At 37.0% G+C, this 12,189-nt stretch overlaps 1 protein-coding gene across 3 annotated transcripts in view; it reads right to left on the bottom strand.

The window, feature by feature from the left end:
* Window positions 1-12,189, bottom strand: part of LOC129427603 (bis(5'-adenosyl)-triphosphatase) — a 433,001-nt gene that overhangs the window by 411,100 nt on the left and 9,712 nt on the right. For 2 of the 3 annotated variants that reach the window (XM_055184195.2, XM_073875867.1), the window contains exon 2: window positions 11,976-12,034. The gene's annotated coding sequence lies outside the window, so the exon portion shown is untranslated. The remainder of the gene's footprint in view (window positions 1-11,975; window positions 12,035-12,189) is intronic. The other variant, XM_073875868.1, reaches the window with a different exon arrangement.

The raw sequence follows: 12,189 nt of genomic DNA, 5'->3' as shown, positions 1-12,189 counted from the left end.
AGAGTACAAACCTTATTTTTGCATATTTGTTAATTATTTTATGAGATTACAATGATTATGTTAGATATCGATACATTTACAGCAATTAAAAGCCTGCTATTTATACTTCTATGACTGAAAGAGAATGTCTTTTAAAGAGGTTTTAATCCAAAAAAAATAAAATTTCAAGAAAAATGAAAACACATTTTTTTAACATTATTCTTAAATTGGGGGTCTTCTTCCTCCACTTAGTTTTTCAGTTTACAAAGTCCGTCATCTAAATAGGGATTAGACATAGCGCCAGCGCAACTGGTTTTTAAAGGGGATGAGAGCTGAGACTCTCATTGGTTTATTGCACGTTACACCCAAAATACTCCCATTACTCATTAGGAAAAATATGAACAACCCTTTTTGACCATGCGCTCGGCGCACAAACCCTTTTACCTGTCATTAAATTAGCAAAAGTGGCATCAGACACGCCCATTTAGACCGTGCGCTTTAGATTGTTAAAATAGGGCCCTTTATGTCAGGACCCAAATATTACACTGGAAATCAAATGTCAACCCAAAACAACTTCAACTTATGATGCTAAACTTCACAAATTAGCATACAGTATATGAAAGAAATGAATTGTTGAAGACCTGTACAATAGGACCACATAATCATTTTTTGTCTTTCAAAAAGCAATTATACTGTAATGTGGAAAGCAAATAAACTAGCACACAGGGGGCAGAAGGTGTGCAGAATATGATTAATGTTAGACATTTACATACAGTGTATATTTGCAGAATTATATTTCACATATTTCAAGTTCTCAGTAAACAAGTTTTACACAAGCCTGGTTACAGAGTCCAACCGTGAGCACACACTTTTTCGCTGGCTGGCCTTGATAGCAGAAGTACTTTGGCAATTTATTCTGTTTTTCTATATTTATTCTGTTGCTACAGTAAATGTAGATATAAATGTAAACCAGCTTTGAAATCTGAAAAGTCTTTGATTCAAAAAGCATACTTGAAAAATAGGGGTAAAAAAGGCTCTGTAGTGTAATGTATTCAAATGAGCAACACCAATATGGCCCAGTCTGTGAAAACCCAGCTAAAGAAATTTTTTATGAATTACTCTTTTCTATAAAATCATCCAAGAACATTCTGTGAAAATTACTTTCTAACCTTGATGTCTTGTAATATTGTAAGTTCATAATGCTCCTAAACTGATAATTACATTATGAGACCAAGGGCCAAATTTCCTAACAGCTTGCACCGGCACAAACCATAATTTTTGCGGTTAACAACGACAGTCTGGATTTACTAAAGACACGCAGTGGCTTATTAACGCTGAAAAGGTGTGCTCTAGTTATTTTTGCGACTGACTTTCTCTTTTAGACACAATTTATGCGAGATTATTTAAATGATTTGTGATTTACCAATGTTTGCCCATGTGATATTACTGGTATTTGCGCCATTATTTGACGCTACAAAAAAGCATGTCTCAAATCATTTTGCGCTGGAAATTGCTGCAATTGTAACTGATAGGAGGTGGCTTGGTAGAGATCAGAGAGCGTGTGGTACAATACAGAGGGTTTTTTTTACCATGTACCGTGTTTTTCAGTCTATAAGCCGCAGGGTTTTTTTTATAACTTGGCTGGTGCTGCGTCTTACAATCAGGTGCGCCTTGTAAGTCATTATACAACAGTTCTTTCTGGTTCTCGAATCTGATTGGCTAAGAGGCGTGCAATATTCTACTGATAACGGCAGAGTAGCCGCTTCACCTTTCGTATCATTCCGCCACCTAGTGAATGGAGGTCCTAAACCGGCTCATCTCTGAACGGAAAAACTGCCCACACACGGACACACACAAACACGCTGTTTTGAATCACTCTCCGTGTGTCTCGTTAGTTCACTAGCTCGTAAATCAGTGTGTGAATCCCAAGTTATTAATCCGTCAAAGATCAGCGCTCTTGGATGTTACGTTAAACTTAATGGAAGTTATGTCTTGTCACATCGTGTGGACGATTAACACTTGGAAAGAGGAATGTAAACTATTTTTTCTGGAGCAATATCTCTTCTCAGAACGCGAAAACACAGTGGAACTGCAGGTAAGCACCGCAGCTTTTAAATGTGGACATTGATCATTTACTTTATCGTGACGTGACTATTAAAACATGTTATGAGATATTGCCACTGGTATATTTATAAGCAGCATGCAAAAACATCTCTGACACTTATAAAAAACCGTTTTATATAGTACTGACAAGAACAAAGTTTAATAATAATCGAGTGCTCGTATCGCGTTAAGAGTAAATGGGAAAGCAATAGTAACGTTATACAAGTATAGTTTTATTAACTTTTACCTCGCGCCAAAACAATAACAACACAAAAGACACTAAATATGAATAAAAAAACAAGTAATACTTTGATCATAACACCAAATACTGCTGATTTGATCTCATTTTGACGATCATATTCAAACAAGGCCAACATGAGAGCCAGGGTATCTCTGTCAGAGATGTAGCCCAGAGAGGGCGGTGGTCAGCGGGGCGAGTGAACACTGACGTCCGCTCATGCTTTGGTTCTCATTCGTACCGAATCTCACTAAGCAAACGTTCAAACAGATAGATTTAAATATAATACATATACATTCTCGACTGAACTAATCTTAAAACTACACTTTGTGACCAAGAAACGGTAATATAAAGTAACGGCTTTTCCGTCCATTGAGTTGTTATGAGATTCAAAGCAGCCCAAAGTGTTACCTGTCATTCTGGCCGCCCTCAAATCCGTGGCGGTAGTAGTTGTTCTCAAACAAAGAGGCTTTTAAAATAACTCCGTTGTCGTTTTCTAGTTTTCGTTTTTCAAACGTGTGCCGTCGAACTGTTGTATAAAACAATATCGCCTACGGCCTCGTGCCTCTAGCCTAATCACAGCCGTGATGATATAGAGCTATATCACACTCCTACTCGAGCTATATTGCTTAAGTATGAATTAATTTTGACATTTATGAGGCAAGAGACAACATTACCGTCTACAGCCGCGAGACTCATGTAATTCAATGGATTCAGTAATGTGGAATGACGAGTATGCTAACTTCATTACCGTCTACAGCAGCGAGACTTATATAATTCAATGGATTCAGTAATGGGGAATGACGAGTATGCTAACTTCACGCTAGTTGGCTTGTTCGGTTAATTTAGCCTATTCAACTTTCCAGGTAAGTTCTCTATGCTATGGTTTATCGTTTAAATAACTGATACTATTACTTTTATGTACAGACATCCATTCAGCCAGCTGTTCTGTCCGCTATCGTTTAATTGAATAACTTGCCTTTCCGGATATAATGTCTGCACTAATTTAACCGTTTAGTAAATCTGGCCCTTTATGAGACCGGGTCAGATACTAATGGAATATACTCATAAAATTAATGTCTTTTAAATATTCATTTTAGTTATAAAATGATAAATTAAATGTAAATTACGTTTGTTGATGTCATTTCATAGAACCTTGGAAGAATTACAACTCTCGTAAAGTGTTATGATTGAAGGCACAGCTGCTGCTTCTAAAATAGGATTTTTCCTCTTCACGGGTCATCGTTCCTGTTAGCTTCACCTCGCAAGCCAATATCACCTAGTTGCCATTCCATCACCCCCTTGCCACCTTATTGCTCATCACAAAAATCCAATATTGCCAAAAGAAACATCAAAGAGGTCTTTGTCTTCCATTCTTTCAAACGTAGATGATTAGATCGTTACGACAAAAAACGTCATTAAAAGGCTCAAAAGCAGAGATCACAGAGAATTATAGAGGTGCATCTTCAATTATGGATTATAAGTAACGAGGGAGAATTTGAAAACGACACAGACGGACATCAAAAATGCATGTGCCATGTAAGGAATACGAATATTGCTTCTTCCTTAAAGAGAGTAAAGCTGAGAAATACAAATGTATTTTTGAGAGTGTGTGTTTTCCGCAAAGCTCTCCAATGATGCGAACACGTCTACATGAAAAAGTATTTAATGTACGATGCTTTTAGATATCCAGGTGTCTGTATCTTATAAAGATTACACACGGGAGCAGCATTTCAGCAGGCTTCTTTCTTCAACATTAGAGCTCCAGTTAAGCACGGTGATCATTGTAACAGAAGTATGGTTTGCTTCACAGCTTGTGCCCTGACGTTAATGATCCGAGCAGAGGGGAAGGGGGGCTGCTTAACTGATCCCAGTGATCTCCAAACCAGAACAACAAGATAAGCTTTGAACTACCAAGACTGGGAGCATTGGACAACTGGAAAAAGGTGGATGAGGGGACACCTTCTCAATTTTCATCCTGTTGAAGCAATTATTTATTATTTTTCTTTCTTCCAGGGAGATCTACACAGCATATCTCCAGAAGCTCTGAAGTTTCCCAGCTATTTTTAGGAGCAGTCCTGCTTGCGGCGAGTACATGGGCAGATATTCCCAGTCCTGTCTAACCATTACAGGACCAGAGCTTCATTTGTGTTTTAATGTGAGCGAGTTTATATTTGTTATATGCAAATTAGTTTCTATTATGGTGTGTTTTAAGTTCCAACTAAATAAGAGAGCCCAGAGGCCGGGAACATATGTACATTAACTTTTTCCCCACCAGTATTCTTTAAAATAAGTTGTTAGCGCCAGCATTTTTTATGATTTTCACAAAAAAATGTAATGCCTTCCAGAAAATGTTCTCCTTTAAATACATAAACATACAATATATCAAATAAAAAACAGACCCTTTCTTTAAAACAACAACAAAAATGCATACTATCTTCATTTGTTCCATTTTTATCATCTCTTAGGTTTCTTAAAAAATAGCAAATTTGGAACAAAAAGATGAGAGACTTTTGTTAGAGATCAGATTCAGACTTTTAATTTACTTTTAAAGGTAATGCATTACAATATTTAGCTTCTCCCCCAAAAAGTGACTAATTACGTTACTTAGTTACTTTTAATGGAAAGTAATCCTTACGTTACTTTTAAGTTACTTTTGCATTAATTCTTACTTTGGCTGAGGCTTGATCTCTTTCAGGGCTTGCTGGTGTTTTTTATGACTGAGAAGTTCTGCATTCAGAAATTGCACATTTCGTCACAAAAATGGTCGAGCTCTGGCCTGCCATCTCAGTTTCTGACTCAAAACGTTTCCACTAAGGCGAGCATGCATAGAGTGTGTAATTCTACATGACTATGTTCAGTTTAATTCAGTACTTTTTTTAAATCAAATTATAAAATGGAAAAGTAACTTGAATTACTTTTTAAAAAAGTAACTAAAATTTTAATGTGAACATTTAAAAAGTAATGCGTTACTTTACTCTTTACTTCAGAAAAGTAATATTACTAGGGCCAGGACTTTAACGCGTTAAGATGAATTAAATACACACAAAAATAACGTGTTAGACATTTGTTTCCTTTAATTACACTTATTTTTGCACCGCGGAATGTTTCTTACTGGATGAGTTTCGGCAGACCGATTATACTGGAACACCAACTAGCGTTCATGACTTCAGACAACAACAAACCACAGTGAACATGAACAAAGAAGCTGATGAGACCGCTTTGGTTGGCCCCGTGGATGGAAAACTTTGTTATAAAAAAATGAACGAATGGAAGCGTCGATAAGAGCATGGTTGTGTGCAAGCTATGCAACAAGGAATTGGCATATCACCGCAGCACATCGAGCCTCAAGTATCATCTTAATGCAAAACATATAGCAGCTAGCGTGGACGTTAGCCCGACTCAGAGTACAACAACTTGGGTGAACAAAAATAAACAATATTTTGTTGCTTAAGCTTATGTATTCAGTCATTATTCAATGGTATACTAAAAATCCATGTGAAAAAAATTACTCTCAATGTTCTCAGGTCAAATATTTATATGCAATTAAAATGTGATGAATTTCGATTAATTAATTACAAAGCCTTTAATTAATTGGATTAATTTTTATAATCGAGTACTGGCCCTAATAATTACGTAACGCACGTTACTTTTAATGCGTTACCCCAACACTGGATTCAGAACGATGATCAAAACATACATAGAGTACTTACTGCTTTTGGATCCGTAGTGTTTTATAAGTTGGGAAAGAGCGCCACCTAGTGCAAATTAGTGGAAATATGGATTGCCATAAAAACTCGTTTTTGGGAAGTATTTTCTCTTAATTGACAAGATAATTTGTCAGTGGGTGAAAGAGTTGCTTGTAGACAAATGCTTGTAGCTACGCAAGATCAATGTCACTTAAGGTCAATGTGTTGCATTCTTAGTATCGCAACACGGAGCGCTAAACCGCAGGTTAGTGTAAACCGTCTTCTACGTTGGCTATCTATTTCAGGTCAACCGCTGTCATGGTGTAGCGACAGTTTGAAGAGACTTTAGCCGAGTAAGAAAGAATTGCCCACCTCACACCAGATTATGACAGTTTAAAGGGAAACCAGGCAAGTCTGCGTAATATTTCTTTACAAGCTCCCCCTGGTGTCTGAAAGTAAATGCTTTCAAACACATTGTCGTAAAAACGAACTGTTGTCCCTCCCCCCTCGGAACCAAGTTTATCAGCTTATTTCCAATCCAGTTATGTTTCCCTTCCGTCAAGGGTTTTCGATGCTTCTTCCCCGGCTCTGCCATTTGCAACAAATGCTAGCCGTGTTTAGCTCGCCTGCCTCTGTGTTGTTTGCTGTAAAGTGATACTGCTTCTCGCGATATCTGAGACTTTGCGAGACTGAAGGACACCGGGTCGGATACAGCGAAGTTGCAAGTGGGCTATTCTTCCTACAGACGGTAGGGGCGGGCGAGAGAGACTTCATTCGTCCGGTAATGAGTAATTCAACCATATACCGACTTCAGAGATGATTTATTAACATAAAATGCTGCCTTGTGTCCCTTTAATACTAGCTTTACACCGTGTCTACACCGGATGCAAAGGGCAAGATGTGACAGAAGATAACAGAACCCATTATAGTCAGTAATGCTGTCCACTAGGGCTGTCACAATTAAGAAATTTGCCTGACGGTTAATTGTCTAATAAATTGTGCTGATAACGATGAATAATGGCCTGGTTTAGGGCTTTGACTAGTTCATTAGTTGTCTGTTTTATTGCTTTGATTTAATTCTCACACATTTTTTGTTTGTTTATAAAATCATTTTCACACATTGTTGTGATTTATTTAAATAAAATCTTTTGCAAGGTTTACCTGACACTAAATATTAATACACAACACATATTTAAAAAGTAAGACTATTTGAAAGTAATGTAATACTGTCTCGTTTATACAGGCGTTGCAGCTCCCCCTTGTGTTTTTAGAGAGATGAGCAATCATTGCGGTGATGTGAAATCATCTGGATGAGGTCAAACAATTGCGATGAGACGATTATTTAATCATTGTGACAGCCCTACTGTCCACACTAGATGCGGTGCAACGATACGTGACAAATCCTCACAGTGTCATTGACTATAAAGGGGTCTATTGTCCCAACATCCCGCACCACTCGCGTTTGGCGTTTGAAGCTAGTTTTCGATTATTTATTTATTTTTCGTCGTGCTCACCACAAACAATTAAACACAATCGAGTTGAATATAAAAAATTAACCAGATTTTACAAGGTGACTATTCTGTATGAGTTCTTACAATGTTAATTCATATGAAGAATTAGCAACCTTGAATGAATTGCCATGAGATGGTGTTGAAAATGAGATATTGGGAAAATGGAAGAATTGCGTTGTTTGTGAAGGGAATCTGATAGGAAGTTAGGAACAAAAAATTTTTGTCATCATGTTTCTGGTCTTTTAAAATCTTTCAGTGTGGCCCTAGCTTTAAATAGCAAGTTCAATTAGACAACACCGCTATCAACGTATATTACTAGTTACCTGAATTATAAGATACTTAATGACGCCCTTGGGTACTGATGTCTGTTACAAGCGCAATAACACAAGAATACACATGAGGCATGTACAACAAGGTCACATGTTGACGTACTGTTTGTGTCTGCATTTTATAGGATGTTGGCACACACGCAGATAGGCTTAGCTAAGAGTACTTACAGAAATGCTAATGTGTGCATCTGATGGGCCTTGTTGCCAACAGCTCTGTTTTCTACAGGGTTTTCCTTTCATCACATACAAACACGCTGCCTACACTTGGAATACGGACAGAGAAATAATGAGATAAAACCCAACAGATTGCAGACTCTCAATACAATTATTTTCAATACAAATACGGTCCTTCGGGCGAGGAAAGAAATTCATTGTGGAAGACATAACAACAGCCGACGGTACCTTCAATTACACTGTGACCGTAGTGAAAGCTGATAGGAAATTCACAGATCAAGAAGGTCATCTACCGGAGAGTAATTAGAGATGCATAGTTCAACTCGCTCATAATTGCGTGAACTTTATTGGTCGACAGTCGGGTGGTTATCTTCGTATGGGTCGAAGTGCAGTTACTACTTGCCCATTAGAGCTGTTTACTTTAAGCACGGGTTCCTGTCAGATATACAAAATGGGTTTAAGCCAAGTATTGACCCCATTTAGCGTATAGCTGAGCTGCCAAATTATTCTGAAAGGAGAAAACTGCTTTAAACAGGCCTCAGGAGTTAAACCGTGAGGTGTTAGGGTGTGTTATCAACCATCTCTGCAATTTAAAGAGAAAAAAACATAATCCACAATTTAACTTGATTGTTAAAAACTAAGGAAGAAAATCAAGAATAATCTCCTTTCACCGAAGAGTGGTGACTTTAATAACCCATCAAGCGCTATCCACAAGTTTTACATAATGACTCTCTAGATATTCAGCTTCTTTCTATAAAGCCGACTAAAAGTTTTAAGAAAAAAAAATTAGGGATGAATAGCGTGCGATAAAAGCAGCGAAGATCATTTGATTTTCTTAAATAATGACAAGTGGGAGTTAAATTACTTTCCATAAAAGTGTCAAGGTTTTAAAACTCAAAACTTGGCCCTTTAAAGAGAAAAATACCTTTAACAGTAACCAGAACTTTTTCATTAGATGGGAAATCAAGGGGAATAATAGAAATCTGGTAACAAAAGGAGAACAATAAAATGAAAAGAGTTTGCTGTGTAAAACTGGCCGCTAAATTGCCCAAGGTTGTTTTAATCCCTTTATTGAAGCGTTGAAGCAAATGTGAAGTATGTAAATTAACCCAATGAGGCTGGCGCACATTTGGACTAAAATCTAAGGCCCCTCTTTGAACTCAATTTTTACATCACAAGTGGGCAGCCGAGACAGATTGACATGGCATTTGCATCTCTTGACAAAACTCAAATGTGTCTCTAGTGAACACCGGTGCAGATTTTGTCTTGATAGGATTTGTATGTGTTTCATAACCATAAAGATTTTACATTAGTGTAGCACTCCATGTTGATGGCAAGTAGGGCTGTCAAACAATAAAAAAATAAAAGTTTGTGTTTGCGTAATATTTTTGTTTGTGTACTGTGTGTAATTATTAGGAATACTTAAATACATAAACATTCATGTACTTATACTGCGGGTCCGTTGAATGCTTGAATCTGATTGGCTGATGAACATTCTAGGGTGTGCAATTTTTTCTGGGAAACGCACGGAGAATGTAGTTCCAGGCAGCTCTATGAGCGCATTACAGTTTCATATCACTTCGCATAGTTAACTGTAATAACGGACTAACAAAAACAACATGACAGACGATTTTCCGAGGCAATAACAGCGCTGTTTAGAGACGCACAGAGGTAACTTATCCTCGTTCACACAATTTCTCTCACGCTTGCCCTCTCTCTCTCTTTCTTTCTCTCTCTCACTCTCGTTCTTTCTAATAACTTCATTAATAACTGCATTAGAATGCTATCAACGGCTCGAGCCTCCATTGTCAGCTTTAAATGACGTTTTGGAACAAGCAAAAGAGCCGTTGGATGAGACGCAGAAGAAATAGGCCTACTCACAATAGCGATTTAAGTAAAAAAAAAAAACGAACAAATCCCTTTAAATATATCATGTGATTGATGTCTTGAGGTGTGGTAACCGTAGTATAAGCAGAATAATTGACTCCGGGCTGTTGAATTATTGAAAAATAATGCACACCCGAGGTGTAACGGCCAATCCAATTTCTAATGGCTTGTAATTATAGATTTTCTATTGTCCTACAACAAAAATATATAAATGATATCTACTTACAGGCATTATTATTTTTTATATAAGTGTATTAATAAAACAAGTTTAGCAAGTTAATTATAAGTTTAATACTTTGGGTCAGAGATTTAGAAAAAACTAGTACCTCTAATAAAAGAAATAAAAGCTATCCAATAATTAATTCAATATAAGAGGCAGCAGGGTGCAGCCTTGAAGATGATACTGTTGATGTTGTGTGATCATTCATTTCACAGAGGTGTTGCATTCAGTGGCATCATTCAACATTGTTGATTTATTACAAATTTAGAGATTTTTTAGTCTCTTGCTGTCTACCTCTCAAATTCTGATACTACAATAAGTAGCATTAATAAGTTATATACATTAGGCCTTACCGTCTATGTGCAAAGGAGCAAATTAATATAATCGATACCAAATGAAAAACACACGAATGGCATTGGTTGCCTGGGACTTGTTTTCCCACTGGGAGGAAATTAACATGCCATAATTGAGAATAGTACCAGCGGTGGTACCAATCTTGCATTCAGATTTGTTTTGACATTTCTACTAAACACTTCATTTATAATGTCACAAAAAACTGTTAAATGAAAAGAAGGTAGATTTAATAATATTGTTCAAATAAGTGTGTGCTTTAGGTAGAAATTATAAATCTGATTCTGAACATGAAAAAGCTGGATAAAACTGTAGTACACTGTGAAAAATTTCTTGGACTTATTTTTTCAAGTTTAACCAACATGAATTTACAATTAATTTAAACTTTATTGACTAGTAAAGAGTTGCTATAAATTTTAAATTATAAATACATTTTTATTAAAGTTGATCTTAACAACTCAATTATTGCAAAATATTGTGGCTTACTTTACTTTTAATAAAAGTTTCACCCGGAGGCCACAATGACACCTTGTGTCAAACTTTTTGTTATGATCAGTCCCTCCAGAAAAAACGTGATTATGCGATTTCATGATTCAATGCAGAATAGTACGCATATTTATGCGGGGACCGAATATTTTAAAATATGCTGCACTTTCGCCGCATAAATTGCAGATTTCCACGTAGCAAAGTGTTGCATATATCTTAGCAGAAAGTTGAAAAATGTTGCATTAATGCCATGTCCCCTGTTGCTATGGGAACGTTATGAAGTGACGTAATTACGCGACGTGAACAAAACTGAAAAGCTGCAATTTTTGCAAGTTCTGTAGTTTTTGCATATTCTGCATATTCCATCGCATTTTTTAAGAAAACGTACCACAAGATCAAGGATTTTTGCCCGCAACAATCACCTAAAAACTGCATTTTTCTGGAAGGACTGGTGTCACGGTGGCTGGCATGTTCAGTGAAGATCCTCAGACATATTTGTACAGACTTAGATACTATTGTAAATTAGATCATGTCTTTTATGCCCTACAGTATTCATGCAGACACAAAAAGAAATTCACAAACAGTACCGTGAAAAGAAAATCCACAGCATGCAATGAACAACCAAAAAGCCGGTGTTTAATACTAAAAAAGAACAACAGTAATAATATCACGTTCTTATAACCCCTCGTACCTCTTCTGTCATCTTTTGGGAATAACGCAATACCTGCCGCTCTCCCAACATCTGATAAAGTCTCTGCATAGCACGACCAAAGACTAAATGAGCAAAGCGTATTACAACCACACACAGCTCGAGAAACATCTGCTGGGCTCATTTACTGCTCCTCGCCTCTAACAAACCATTTTTCTACAGTGTGCTACCATTTCTCCTACTTGTTTTATCTGTAATCAACATGCTTACAAGTCGCTAAATAAAAAAGCAGCGAGGAGAAGAAAAATCAATGGAGCCGGCTGATTTTATTGTCAAAGCGATGCAATAAATACACTTACCTTCAGCCTGTGAAGATACCCTCGGCGCTCGACTTGTGCGATTAATGAGAGGGGTGAACCTAAAACACATACAGAAATGAAACAACATGGTGTCATTACTGGCAAACCTGGAAACTTGTGTTCATTATTAGTTTGTCATTACGCTTGTGTTGTTGTGATGTACCTGCATATTATGTTTCTATTGGAGGACAGAGTGTACAGGTTAGTACAGCTA

The sequence above is a fragment of the Misgurnus anguillicaudatus genome, chromosome 14, assembly GCF_027580225.2.
Source record: "Misgurnus anguillicaudatus chromosome 14, ASM2758022v2, whole genome shotgun sequence".
Classification (NCBI taxonomy): Eukaryota; Metazoa; Chordata; class Actinopteri; order Cypriniformes; family Cobitidae; genus Misgurnus; species Misgurnus anguillicaudatus.
Note: the sequence above shows the minus strand (reverse complement) of the source record. Positions and strands in the feature narration are given on the sequence as shown.